General features: G+C 44.0%; 1 long non-coding RNA gene across 1 annotated transcript in view; it reads right to left on the bottom strand.

The window, feature by feature from the left end:
• Positions 1 to 8,642: 8,642 nt before the first annotated feature.
• Positions 8,643 to 12,701, bottom strand: part of LOC149524188 (uncharacterized) — an 80,937-nt gene continuing 76,878 nt past the window's right edge. Inside the window, exon 3 of the long non-coding RNA XR_016349806.1 lies at positions 8,643 to 8,757. This is a non-coding gene — a long non-coding RNA (uncharacterized LOC149524188). The remainder of the gene's footprint in view (positions 8,758 to 12,701) is intronic.

The raw sequence follows: 12,701 nt of genomic DNA, 5'->3' as shown, positions 1-12,701 counted from the left end.
CCTATCGTGACTCCTTTACTCAAAGGAATTCAAGCCTGCTAAGGCTCATTGAAAACTGCACAATACGGGCAGGGTGGCTACTGCACGTAGTACTTTACATAAACCTTTATGCATCTTCAGTGTTTTCCCAGGATACACCCTGTCATTTACAGGACATGGGTTTACAGTTTCCAGATCCCAGCAAAGCAGAATGACAGTCAGGCCTCTCTGTAGGTAATCTGGTAACGAGCCGTTGGCATGCTCAAGAAGTGGCTCAGATATCCTGTTTAGTTTGCTGGGTAAGTCAATTAGCCTGGCGAATGTGAAAGCTACAGATGAGGCCATCTGGAAATTCTGTCAAACCATACTTTAAGCCATTCATAACTGAGATCAGACCCTGGCGCTTAGATACCAAAAGACTCAGTGCTCAAGATGTGGGATTTATTAAATTAGGTTGTCTGATCTCCCTCCTTGCCCAGAAATCCAACATCTTGGACAATGTTAAATCAGGAGGGTGGAGCTTTTTGTGTTTGTTTGTGTTGGTTTGGCAATTGCAGAAGTGTTTCTCTGAAGTTTGATCAAATTCTAGCCTAGACTTTGAATCCAGGTTCTGGACATTAAATTAATTGACCTGTCTGTGTCATCCTACTTGAACCTGTTTGAAAGATTTTCCACAAAAAAATGCCTAGTTTGTTGTGCTCTTTGATTTGTATCTGCTGCCTGGAGATTATTAGGGAAGAAAGTCATTGGCGTTAGAGTCGTTTATAATGCATTTGGTTACCTCCTTGTTATCAATCAATATTTATTCTTCTGTCTCAAGAGCTGTGATTAGCAGAAATTATAACTTGTCAAAATACTGGCAAATGTTATTCAAAGCAGGAGTGATTAAGATTGATAATTTGCTTTCTCAAGCTATACAACAAATCTAGTATTTAAAAAACCACACATCACCAAAAGGTCCTTCTCACCTCCTAGTAACTTGCTTTCTAAGCAATAAATACTGCTTGCTTTTTTAAAGTAGCATCAGCTCGCTTGATTTCTGTCATAAGTAATTTTGCATTTGTTTGTTCAAATACTTAATTTTTTAAAAAGAATCATAAGAATGATCGCAGGAAATAGTTCAGACAAACTTCTGTACATGAAGTGTATTTAAAATGTGAATACAGTAATTCCTCATTTAACATTATAGATATGTTTCAGAAAATGATCCTGTTAAGTGAAAACGTGTTAAGCGGGGTCAATTTTCCCATTGAAAATAATGGAAAAGGTGGGGGTTGCATTTCAAGCAGTGGTGTCTGTTGGGACCGGGACATAAGGTTGGGGGAGAAAGGAGACTGGGTTACAGCAGGGAGGAGAGGTGTTTGGCCCTGGGGAAGGGAAGGTGAGGAGAGGGGAGGAGGATTGGGTTGGGAGTATGCCCCTGTGACGGGTCAGCCGGGACCTGCTCTACGTCATGCGAGGGATTGTTGCCGGAAATGGCACGGCGAGCAGCGAATCCTCTGCCACTTTGCAGGGAGGGAGGGAGGGAAGCCCAGCGCAGCTTGCAGAGATGGGCCATCTGGGGAAACCCAGCTGCCAGCCTACAAGCGGGGGCGGAGGACAGTGGCGAGGGGGAGTCAGTGGGGAACGGCTGGGAGTATGCCGAAATTGTGTTATTCCGGGAACAGTTGTGTAATTCAAAAAACCTTCCCTAAAAAAAAATTGTGCTATTGCAAAAATGTGTTAAGCGGGCACACGTTAAATGAGGAATTATTGTATAAAAAAAGTCACAGCATTGTAGATTAATTACTCCACGAATATGAGAAAATCATATATTCCTCTATTGGAGAAGCTTACTGTAAGATTTTATATTAACAGGTTTAGTAACATTTTCTACTTACTCCTGTTTATGTTACAAAAAAAAATCTGAAAAAAATTTAGATTAGGCCAAGTTCTATAAAAATAGAAATTTGTGGCTTTCTGCACCTCTAAAGTTTGAACATTAACTTACATGGGTTTATACCGTTAACTGATTTCAGACCTTGTTCCTCTTACCATGGGTAGAGCCTTGGGCCTGCTGAAGACAACAGCAAAACCTCCATTGACTTCATGGGGTTTAGGGAGAGTTAACGCTCAGACTGTGGCTCCTCAAAAGGAAAAAAGGCACTGCCTGAAACTCAGACCTTGTGGACGGCTGCCCCTGCCATTAGCATCAGCCTTAGAATGCATGCTGATTCTCTGGGTACCAGGATTGAGACACCTTGTTACCCCAGCCTCTAGTGAGAGGTAGCTTTGCCCATGTAGCTGGGCGTCCATTCCCCAATGCGCCAGCCTACGAGCTACTAACTGCCCTTTGTGCATGCGCCTTGTCGGGACAAGGCAGCTTGCGTGTTCTTATGATCCCAGGAGATACGTCCGTGGGAGCTTAGTGCTCCTGGTAAGTTCAACGAAGCCAGAAAGGAGGAGTCAGACTAAGCATGCACACTGATCCTCCAGGATTTGGGGTTTGGCTCAGGACTAACAACCCTGACCCAGAAAAAGCGTTTATTATGGAAGCAGCAACAAAGAATTCCTTCTCAACTGTGTGTGATGGCCTTCCAGAGTCACTTACAGTGACTTGTAGAGGCTTGTCAGAGACAGACAGAAGTGAAGGACCTTTGTTGCTGCCCTATAGGCCAGTGGGCATGAAGGGCAATGATGATGATGATGAGCTACTAAAGAACTCTCCTTTGTCTGGCAGATTAACAAGTCAATAGGTGCACTCTAGCCTCTTTGCATCATTCCCCTGTGACATCTAGCTCCTGTCATTAGCTACTCCCAGAAATCCCAGATCCTCTGCCCCCAAGGGAACAGTCTTTTCCAATTTGCTAGTTTTACCCTATATTACTAGATCTAGGAAATAAGTTTGTGAGCCCATGAGTAAACCTACTTTTGTTTTATTAAATTAAGAACAGTCATCTTGAGACAAGAGTGGCAGAAACAAATGAATACAATACAAAATTTTGAAATGCAAACCAGGGCCCACCCTTAATGAAGCAGGTTTTCTTTTTATGTCCTTGGGTTGCTTTGGCAGGCAGGAGAGACCTATAGCTGCAAAAAGAGGAGGATGTCATGGCTCTTGATGGCCAATCCTGGGATAACTGTGGGGGTTTTTCCTATTAAAGCAAAAGCCCCTGAGTTTGGGAACAATATTGCTTAATATGTAAAATGTAGTAATGTCAGAAGCCACTCAAAGAGAAGAATCAGAGGGGTAGCTGTATTAATCTGAATCTACAAGAAGTCCTGTGGCGCCTTATGGACTAACAGATTTATTGGAGCATAAGCTTTTGTGGGGAAAGACCCACTTTGTCAGAGGCATGTTGTGGAAATTCCAGAGGCAGGTATAAATGTACAGGCACATGAAAAGAAAGGAATAGCAATCAAGAGGAAGGCCAGAGATAATGAGGTCAGTTCAGTCAGGGAGGATAATGTCAGTGCAAATTGACACTATCAATGTAGGATTAAACAAAAACTGAATGCCTAGCCAACAACAAAAGCAGTTTCTCCTCTCCTCACACCTTCACACCAGCTGCTAGAAGTGGGACACATCCTCCCTGACTGAACTGACCTCATTATCTTTGGCCTTCCTCTTGATTGGTACTCCTTTCTTTTCATGTGCCTGCATATTTATACCTGCCTCTGGAATTTCCATGACATGCATCTGACGAAGTTGGTCTTTCCCCACAAAAGCTTGTGCTTCAATAAATCTGTTAGTCTCAAAGAGAAGATGATTTTACCACTAGGGAGGCTGCCTCACCTTTTTAGAGCTTAACACAAAACAGAATGGTGTTTCCTAACTCCTCATTCGAAAGCATAATGATACCTTGTATATATCTGAAGTACTAGCCAACACACACCATTTCTCTGTTCCGCTGTTAGACTATCTCTAGACTGCAGAGCTTTTTCGGAACAGTTTCAGAAAAACCAGACATATTCTTTCAGCATCCCTGTATTCCTCCGAGCGAGAGGAATAAGGGAGGTTCTGAAAGAGGAGTTTTTTCTGAAATTTGGACCCATGTAGACAGCCAAATTTCGGAAAAGCCTCTTTCAGGGAAAAAAAAAGCAGAAACTTTTCTCGGCAGTCTAGACACAGCCTTAGACTAGAGCTAATCATTCATTTTTTCCTCTAGCATGAATGGAGAGATGAGAAAAGATGTCTTTTCTCCACTGACCCATGATTTTAGGACATTTAGTCCATGTCTGAGAGGGTAAAATAGCAAAATTAACACGGATTTTCAAAGTCCTAGTTTATGGGTTTGGAAATGGAGCAACCATCAAGTTCTATTGTAAAAATTAGATTAACTGCAGAATGGGATTAACAAATAGTGATCTCAGACTTCCACATTTAGACCTTGGATGATTGAGAGCTCTGAGCATTGGAACATAGTATGCTTTTTAAAACAACAGCTAAACATCAGACACAGTCCGGAAGCTAAACTGCAGCAGCATGCTACATGGTGGCCTATTAATGTTGACTGTTCTGATGCTGTGAGGGAATATTGCCTTAACCCTGTTCTGCCCCCATTTACACTTCAACCACTAATTTTCAGCAAAAGATTTTTTAAGGGATGTTCTGTCAGAATCAGCCACATATGGAAAATTAACCTTTAATAAAGATCACAGATTTATGATGTGAAACATTTTAAAATCTATCCTATTTTAGAGTTTTCTACTGCTGTCCATCAATGCAGTATCTAAGGCCCTTCCATATAAAATCATGTTTGATTTCTTTGTACATTCACCAGAACAGCAGGTGAGGGCTGAGAAAGGACTGGATGTGTGTTATGGCTTAGAGTGGGAACATTTCTGAATGACTAATTAATAAAAAGCTTGCTTACAATTTTTTTTAAATTGACTATTTTCATTTTCTCATACTGTGCTGTTTCTCTGGTGCCTTGAATAATAATGTCATAGGACGCAGGCTTCTGGTCACGTATTTGATTAGCTAATGTTTGCTAAATTGCTTCTTCAGCACAAGGACCTTAAAAATTTAGACAACTGGATTAACCCCACCCTCAGCACACACACACACAGATGCAATTACTCCGAAGAGCAATTTTCCAGAATCATGGCAGTTTGCCAGGGGAATACCTGTGCAGTTTTTGCATTCAACTGAAAAATATGATTGCAAACTCTGCTCACAATGGTGCTGGTTGTGACGGGCCTATATCCAGACTCCCATTTTGTACCCACAAGTTTGCAAGTGCACATACATTTAGTTTTGATGGAACAAGCATCTGATGCCAAATGCCATGTCCACACTCTAACCACTTGATATTCCTGCATAGCCGGGTAATTAAATGTGCGGATGACATCATGTGCTCCTCAGTTCATTTGCTCCCTCAATAATACAGATAGAAGCCACTTCTCAAAGTCAAACTGACAGCCTAAAATTAAAAAAATAAACAAAAACAAAAAAAGTGTAAGGAATTTAACTGTTTAAATAGTGAGTGGAAGCAAAACTGCTTGTGATAAACTTCACAACATGAGAACTACCTGAAGAACAACTGGCCATTCCCGGAGTGACAACCATCAAATGTTTATGAGCTATATAGGCCAACTGTGTCCAGAAATTTAGTGGGATTCTGGTGCTCAAGTGTATGCTGCACATTATTTAACAGAAGCCAGATACCTTACATCCCAAGTGGAATTTTTGCCCGAGTGAATACACAGCAGTGGTAATGAAGGATAAAATGATACAGACCTGTCATTTCTCATAGTTTTACAGTGGGCTTTGCTGAAAGGTCAATAAACTTGCTTTTTTTTCCCCTTCTAGAGAATGTCAACAAGTCAATTGTTTGAAATATACATTTATATGGTCACTGCATAATATTTATGGTCTGAAAACAATCATGAAATGCTTAGCTATAACTTTTTATTGACACAGCCTTCCTGTTTCTATGACTAGCTTCCTCTGAGGAAAATGGGACGTGTTGGATGATTTCCCAGTTTCTGTTTGTAGAGGAAGTGTAACCACCAATCAGCAGTGCTACTAATCTGCAGTCAGGGAGGAACACCCACAATTGAACACCTAGTTTGTTCTACTGTGCAAGATTTGCAGCTATCAGAATAAATTGTTCAGCATGGAATGAAGTTGACATTGAATCCTGCATGAACAGCCTCACTCCTATTATATATAAAAACTGCATAAGGAGAGACACTAACTAGAATTCAAGTGTGGGTCTTTTTCATTCTAAATAGAGATTAGTGTCTTGGAAATGAGAAAGGAACAACTGAGGTTAAGATGGAAAGACAGAATGATACATTTTGCTCTAATGTTGGCATATGACAATAAGGCTCTTAACATTGTAGTACACAGCTTGAAGGTAGCATTTCCCCCCTCTATTTTCTGAGTTGCACATTTGGCAGCACACTGTCCACTTCACTGTTCTCTGACTTTATGTACTCACTCAGTTTCTCCCTTGTTGAAAAAGACCCCTATAAATATCAATTGAGAAGCAAAAAAATCCTTAAGTGTTTTATAAGGATTGTCTTAAATTCAGAAACTTCTTTAAAAATCCAGTTTTGGAAAAAGTATTTGGACTGGTCAGCTTAAAGAGACTACTTTCAGTGGATGCACACACAGCACCTAGCACAAGGCACCCTCAACCCTCTGTCCAGGAATTATCACATTGCATGGGCAGTCGGGGCAGCTGGGACTAGGGGAGGCAGGCCCCCAATCCCACCTACAGCTCCACTCCCTCTGCTGAGGCCCCACCCCCATCATCAGGATGGGAGGAGGCAGGGCATTGTACTAAGCATACATGTACCACCCCCACGGGGAGGGGAACAGTGCACACCCCCTAGCTTTCCCAGAGCACTGGGGAGGGAGAAGACTGCATGGCCTGAGCCAGCCCTAGCCTCCCCAGTCTCCTGGAGCACTGGGGGGGAGGGGGGGGAAGGGGGAGGAAGCTACACGGCCTGAACCGGCCTGAGCTTCCCCAGCCCCCCAGAGCACTAGGGAAGGAGGAAGCTGTGCAGCCTGAGCCTCCCCAGCTCCTGGAGCACAGGGAGAGCAGGTGGCATGTGTCCTCAGCTTCCCCGGCCTAGGCAGTGGGAGGGCAGGTGCTGTGGGCAGCAACACTCTGTCCCCAAAACGCCTACTACAGGCATTCTGGGAGCAGAGTGTGGGTGAGGCCATGCCTGGTGGTTTGGGAAGGCAGAGCCTTCCCCCACCTAGCATACCGGACGCCCATGTCCCATTAATATATCTACCACCACACCACATCGCAAGCTTGCCAGCACAGTACTGCTACTGGCCTGGACTTACACTGCTTCTTCCGACAGAACTACCAGTGCAGCCAGTAAAATTGCATGTTCAATTCGTTTCTCCTGCCCCGCTGCCTTTTTAGGTAACATTGTGATTGGTACCACTGGGATAGCTGTGCCTGAATGGCCCCTGCTGATGCAAGCTGAATGTTTATAGTCCAGTGACTGTGCCAAATGAGGCAGCTGTGTTTTAGGACTATTCCCACAGGGGAGGGCAGTTTTAAGTTATAACCAAGGTTTCATAGAAATGGCCAGCACCTTCCATTTTGGGAAATTATGCCATCTAGCTGCAAGTCACCATGTGATGTGAGTGGTGGTCTCATAACCTCCCATTCTCCATTTCTGAGCAAAGTTTCAGCTGTTGAGGGGCCTTCATTAGGCTTGCAGAGATCTCAGAGTTATGGAAGCTTCCCGTGTGTTTTGCAAAAAGAGAGCTTACAATCCAGGTTTGGGGAGCCTTTTTAAAGTCAAGGACCACTGAGCTACAGACAAATCAGTTGGGGTCTGCATGAGAAGACAAAAAATCCCCACCTCACTTAGATAGCCCCCAATTGAGAAGCAGAAACCCTCGCACCTCACAGCTTAGGAGGACTTGGGCTAGTACATTTTGTGGGAGGAAAGCCTCCAGGCAGCACTTTACTGTGCCAGCCAGGGGGAGGGAGAGCAGCACTGTGTGGAGCCACTTCTTCCGCCCGCCGGACAGAGCCCGTGGTCAGATCTAGCTCTGGCTTACCTGATTCCAGCCCACGAGGCACAGCGCTCCTCCCCCACACAGTGGAGGACATGACAGCTCCATGGGGAGTGCTGTGGGGGAGTGTGTGGGCTCTCCAATGCTGGAGGGTGGGGGGCAGACCAGGCAAGCTGGGAGCTGGATCAAGCCCGCAGGTGTTAGGTTCCCCATGCCTTACATAATAGCAGTGATAGCACATAGCAGCCCCAGTATAGAGTCAGAGGGTATGTCTAGACTACAAACTTTTGTCGACGGAGGCTTTGTCAACAGATACTGTTGACAAAGCTTCTTTTGACAAAGAGCATCTAGACTGCATCCAGTTCTGTCGACAAAGCAAGCCACTTTGTCAACATGAGAGTGTAGACGCAAAGGACAGTGTAGATGCAATAACGCCTTCTGGCGACAGAACTCTGTCAACAAAAGGCGTTTTTCCTCGTAGAATGAGGTTAACCACCGTCGACAAAACTGCCGAGTTCTGTTGATGTTATGTCGACAGAACTTGGTGGTACTGTAGATGCAGGTATAGTTTCGTCGACCAAAGTCCACTTTTGTTGACAAAACCCTGTAGTCTAGACACACCCAGACTGGCCACCAGACCAAGTTTCAAATGAGAAAATAATGCACCTTAATCTGTAGCGTGATGCTTACCTCTCTCAGACAGTTCAGGTGAAATCTTCAGTAGTCCATGTATGCTAGTGCCAAGGATCCAGTAATTCCTCTCCATGCAGAGAAGACGGTAGGATACAGGGTCTACTGTGGTTCTGAAGGGAAAGACACAGTGCATGCAATGTGTGTGTTACAAAGGAAAAATGGAGAAGAACTGGGTCTTTCGTGATCACCTCTCCTGTGACTTTGAGCATGCACTAGGTGCCTACTAGGGATGCTAGATATCTGTTAACTGACTAGTCAAGTAATCGCATGAATTCTTATCAGTTAGTCAACTATTCTGTAGTCCCCGGGGGCAGGGCCAGCAGCATCATGGGGTGCCAGGCAGGAAATAATCCACAAGGGGAGCCAGTTTAAAAACCAGCTCCTCTTATGGATTGGCTGCTTGTTGCCTTGTGCTGGTGCCTCTAATAAAGAGGCAGCAGCGTGGGGTGGCAGCAACCCCTGTCTGGTGGGGGTGGTCTGTGCTCCCAGAGCAAACACGAACCAGAACTGAGCCTGGCTGCCTGCCTGCTCGGCTCCTAATACACTTTAAATGCAGAGCTACAGTGGGGGTAGGTCCCGGACCCGGCATGAGCCAGAACTGAGCCAGGATGCTGGCCAGCCTGCTAAAAAATGTACTGGTGGGGGAGAGAAGGTAAATGCGTGTAGTCTATAGCATTAACCTATAAGGTTTTGCTTATCGGTTAATGGTCTACAGTATTACATCCCTAGTGCTGACCCAGAAGGTTCTGATATTCCTTATTACTAATTAGAATGCTACTAGGTTCTATCCCTCTCATGCAAGCCTAAGAAGGCGGGCCAGAGACAGACATTCAGTGGCAGCTGGAGATGAGGAGTGCGATCAACTGAATCTGTCTTTGAAAGTTAGAGAAGAGCAAAGCTGCTCCGTGACCTCATTTAGCAGCCAGAGTCTCTTCTGCAACATTACTCTCCCGGCCCACAAGGGTAGAGTTTGGTTGGTCAATCTATATAATTAGTGGATCCACTAGCTAAAGTAGAAGCCACCAGCCCCGTCCACCCCACCCCAAAACACTGCTCTATTATAGCATGGATGGTGCCCCCTCAGCTGCATAGTGCGTGGGGTGCTGATCTGCTCCCTAAAACTTTCTACATCTTTCCATCTCTGCTCTCTCCCACAGTAGATATGCATTGAGTTTCATTGTACGTTAGGACTGTTGTGCTAGGAAGGGGCAGGGAGTAGAATTTGTTCCCAACTTCTGTTGAAAGTTTTGTTCCCTATTTAATTAGCATGGTGAAAATAGTAATATAGTCCTCATAGGATCCAATTAAAGACAGACCTAGAGAACAGACAGGTGCCTGGGAGTTCCCAGAAACACATCCACAACAGATCTCATGCCACCCAGGCGGCAGCAATCACAGGCTCATCAGAAATCCTTGCAGAACTATTGTACACACTGTGCCAATAGGACAGCTGTACACAATAAAAACAAACCCATTTGCAGAGTTTTTCATACCAGATGACCACATTCCAAAAAAGGAATGTGCTTGAACCACATGTTTACACTGCTACATATCCATCTCATATATGTGCAAGTCATGTTTATTTCTCATGCCTTTCCATCACCATCATATCCAATACCATCCAAACAGGTTCTGTGTCATACTTTACCCAACAACAGATAGGCAGCCTATATGGTATTTTCCTTTCAGTGTTAGCCTACACATTCCATGTCATGAATTTAGTATATCATGAGCTTTTAAAGGATAGTGTGTTATTCCTATGCAAAAGAGCTGTAATTTTATTTTGATATGTTTTTAAGTCTATACATGCACAGAATACTGCTGAGATCTAGGTCCTCTGGAGCCATCTTTGCTCACATGTTTTAGGACTGTCTTAGGAGATAATCCTTTTGGCTAGAAGTATACGGAAGAGTTAATATGATAATGGGTACCTCCCTGAAAAATTACTTCCCAGAACTGTGCTATCCATCAGCTTGGAAACTCACTTACTCGAAGCTTGATACTCTAGTACAGAGCAGTGCATATAGCCAAACAGCTCATACTGCTGAAGTGGAAGAGCAAACTGCCTCCAGGCATAGAAGCTTGGCACTGTGAGGTGGCTAATTTAGCAGCTAAAGAACAGGCAACATTCCAGAGAAAGAGACATCAGAAAAAAAGTTTGAGATTTGCTTAGACCTTTTAGAAATCTTTGATTAATGACTAATAGATGCAAACCAAGAAATCATTGCACTTTGCCCTCTGCCTCCCCTTTCTCTTCCTTTCTTTTCCCCCTTCATTCCATTCCCATACTTTCTTTTTTTGCTTTGTGTCTTTGTTCTCCCCAGATTTTGTAGAAAAATAGAAATAAAAAACCAATGTGAATCATGTGTCCAGTTGGACTGCACTCTATATATGTAAATGATATATTTGCAATCTGTGCTCAAGATGACCTTTCAGAAGATCATCTGCCTTGTTCACATTTTCATCATGCAAAAGACAAGCTTGGAAGTAGAAGCAGAAATTCTAGTGTGTTCAAAATGCCTTGTGGACCAAAATAAGTGCAAGAGCATGATATATCAATATCCTACGCAAATCCCATAGTTGGGATGAGAGAAGGATATGTATGCCTGACAATGTATATTTTAAAAATCTTAGCTTATATAATAAATAAATGTTAATATTCCATATGCTATGCATGCATCCATTCTGTATTTTACATCACTTTTACTTTTACATGTATTAAAAGAAATGTTTTCCCCATGTGGGGCCTGTGGTGGAAACGTGCCTTATCAAATAAGGGGAAGGAAATTACCCGTATGGTGACATTTAAGCCTATCATAGCATGGAATGCAGAACTGTCTGTTCAGAAAATGCAGGGTGTGTGTGATGGCCACAGGGCCTTCAGAGGGAAGCCTTTGACTGCTGGGTTACCAGAAAGGATACAGCAGAGAGGAGCATTCCAAAGTGGAGCTGTCCTCTGAATGCATGCAAGCCAGCTAGCCATTTTGTAGAGCATATACTAGAAGCGGGAACAGGGGGAATTTGAACATAGGAAAAGCATTAATGAGACTGAGGACCTGATTCTGGTAGCCAGACTTCATTTTAAAAAGTTGTGAACACTGTGCTAAAATAGTGACCAAAAAAGGTATAGGAAGCAGCATGCCTCAGAAAACAGAGCATTGGATTGGGAGTCAGAGTATCAAATCCTGTGTTTACCTCTGACTCGGTGTAGGACATTGGGCAACACTTTTGCAGCTCCCTGCCTGGGTTGCCTCATCTGCAAAAGGAGGGAGAGTGAGGTTTATCCACCTTTGTGAAGCATTGCACCATCGGCAGATGTAAAGTGCTGTTATCAAACACCACACAGCTGGGTACCCAGAAATATTCTGATGTGTGTGTGTGCGCGCATGTCTGTGTGTGTCCTTGCTGCACCAATAAAGCACCTGTTCAGCACAAAGACTTATCTTTCCTTAAAGACTCTTAACAATAGCCTCAGGAGCCAGGCACAAGGTCTTATCTCCATCCTGGATCAATTCCTTGCAAGTACAAATGCCCTCCACTCCCACTGCAATTTGAAGAAGGTACCCCTTGTGGCATCAGCCTGTTCCTGGTGGTTTGAGTGGGTCTGATCTGAGGTGAACACACACTGACAAACAATTCAGAGCACACACAAGAGCCTCAGGCCTAGTCTTCCAAGGTTGTGTAAAAAAGGCACAAGGCTTCCTCTCAGTGGAATAACCTCAAACAGGGCTAGTGAACAGGAGGTGGTACATTTTTTTAGCTACAGATGCTGTGATTCAGATAGAGGAAGTTTGATTTTTCTTGCACCCAGTTGGGAAGCTGCCAGACAAGAGAACAGGACTGCATGGAACCACAGTTTGGAGCCCAGAGGGGTTGGCACAACACTAGTTTGGTATCTGTGATGTCAGTGTTGTGGCCAGGAGACTCCTGCTGGTCAGAGTGAAGATGTTGTAGAGGTGGGACTCTTAGGGAGGAGCATGGCAGTGCCATATTTCCCTGCACAAATCCATGGGGCTCCTGTGTTCAGTGGAGGTGAAGATTGCAGGGTAGACAC

This window comes from Pelodiscus sinensis, chromosome 6, assembly GCF_052426305.1.
Source record: "Pelodiscus sinensis isolate ZL-2025 chromosome 6, ASM5242630v1, whole genome shotgun sequence".
Taxonomy (NCBI): Eukaryota; Metazoa; Chordata; order Testudines; family Trionychidae; genus Pelodiscus; species Pelodiscus sinensis.
Note: the sequence above shows the minus strand (reverse complement) of the source record. Positions and strands in the feature narration are given on the sequence as shown.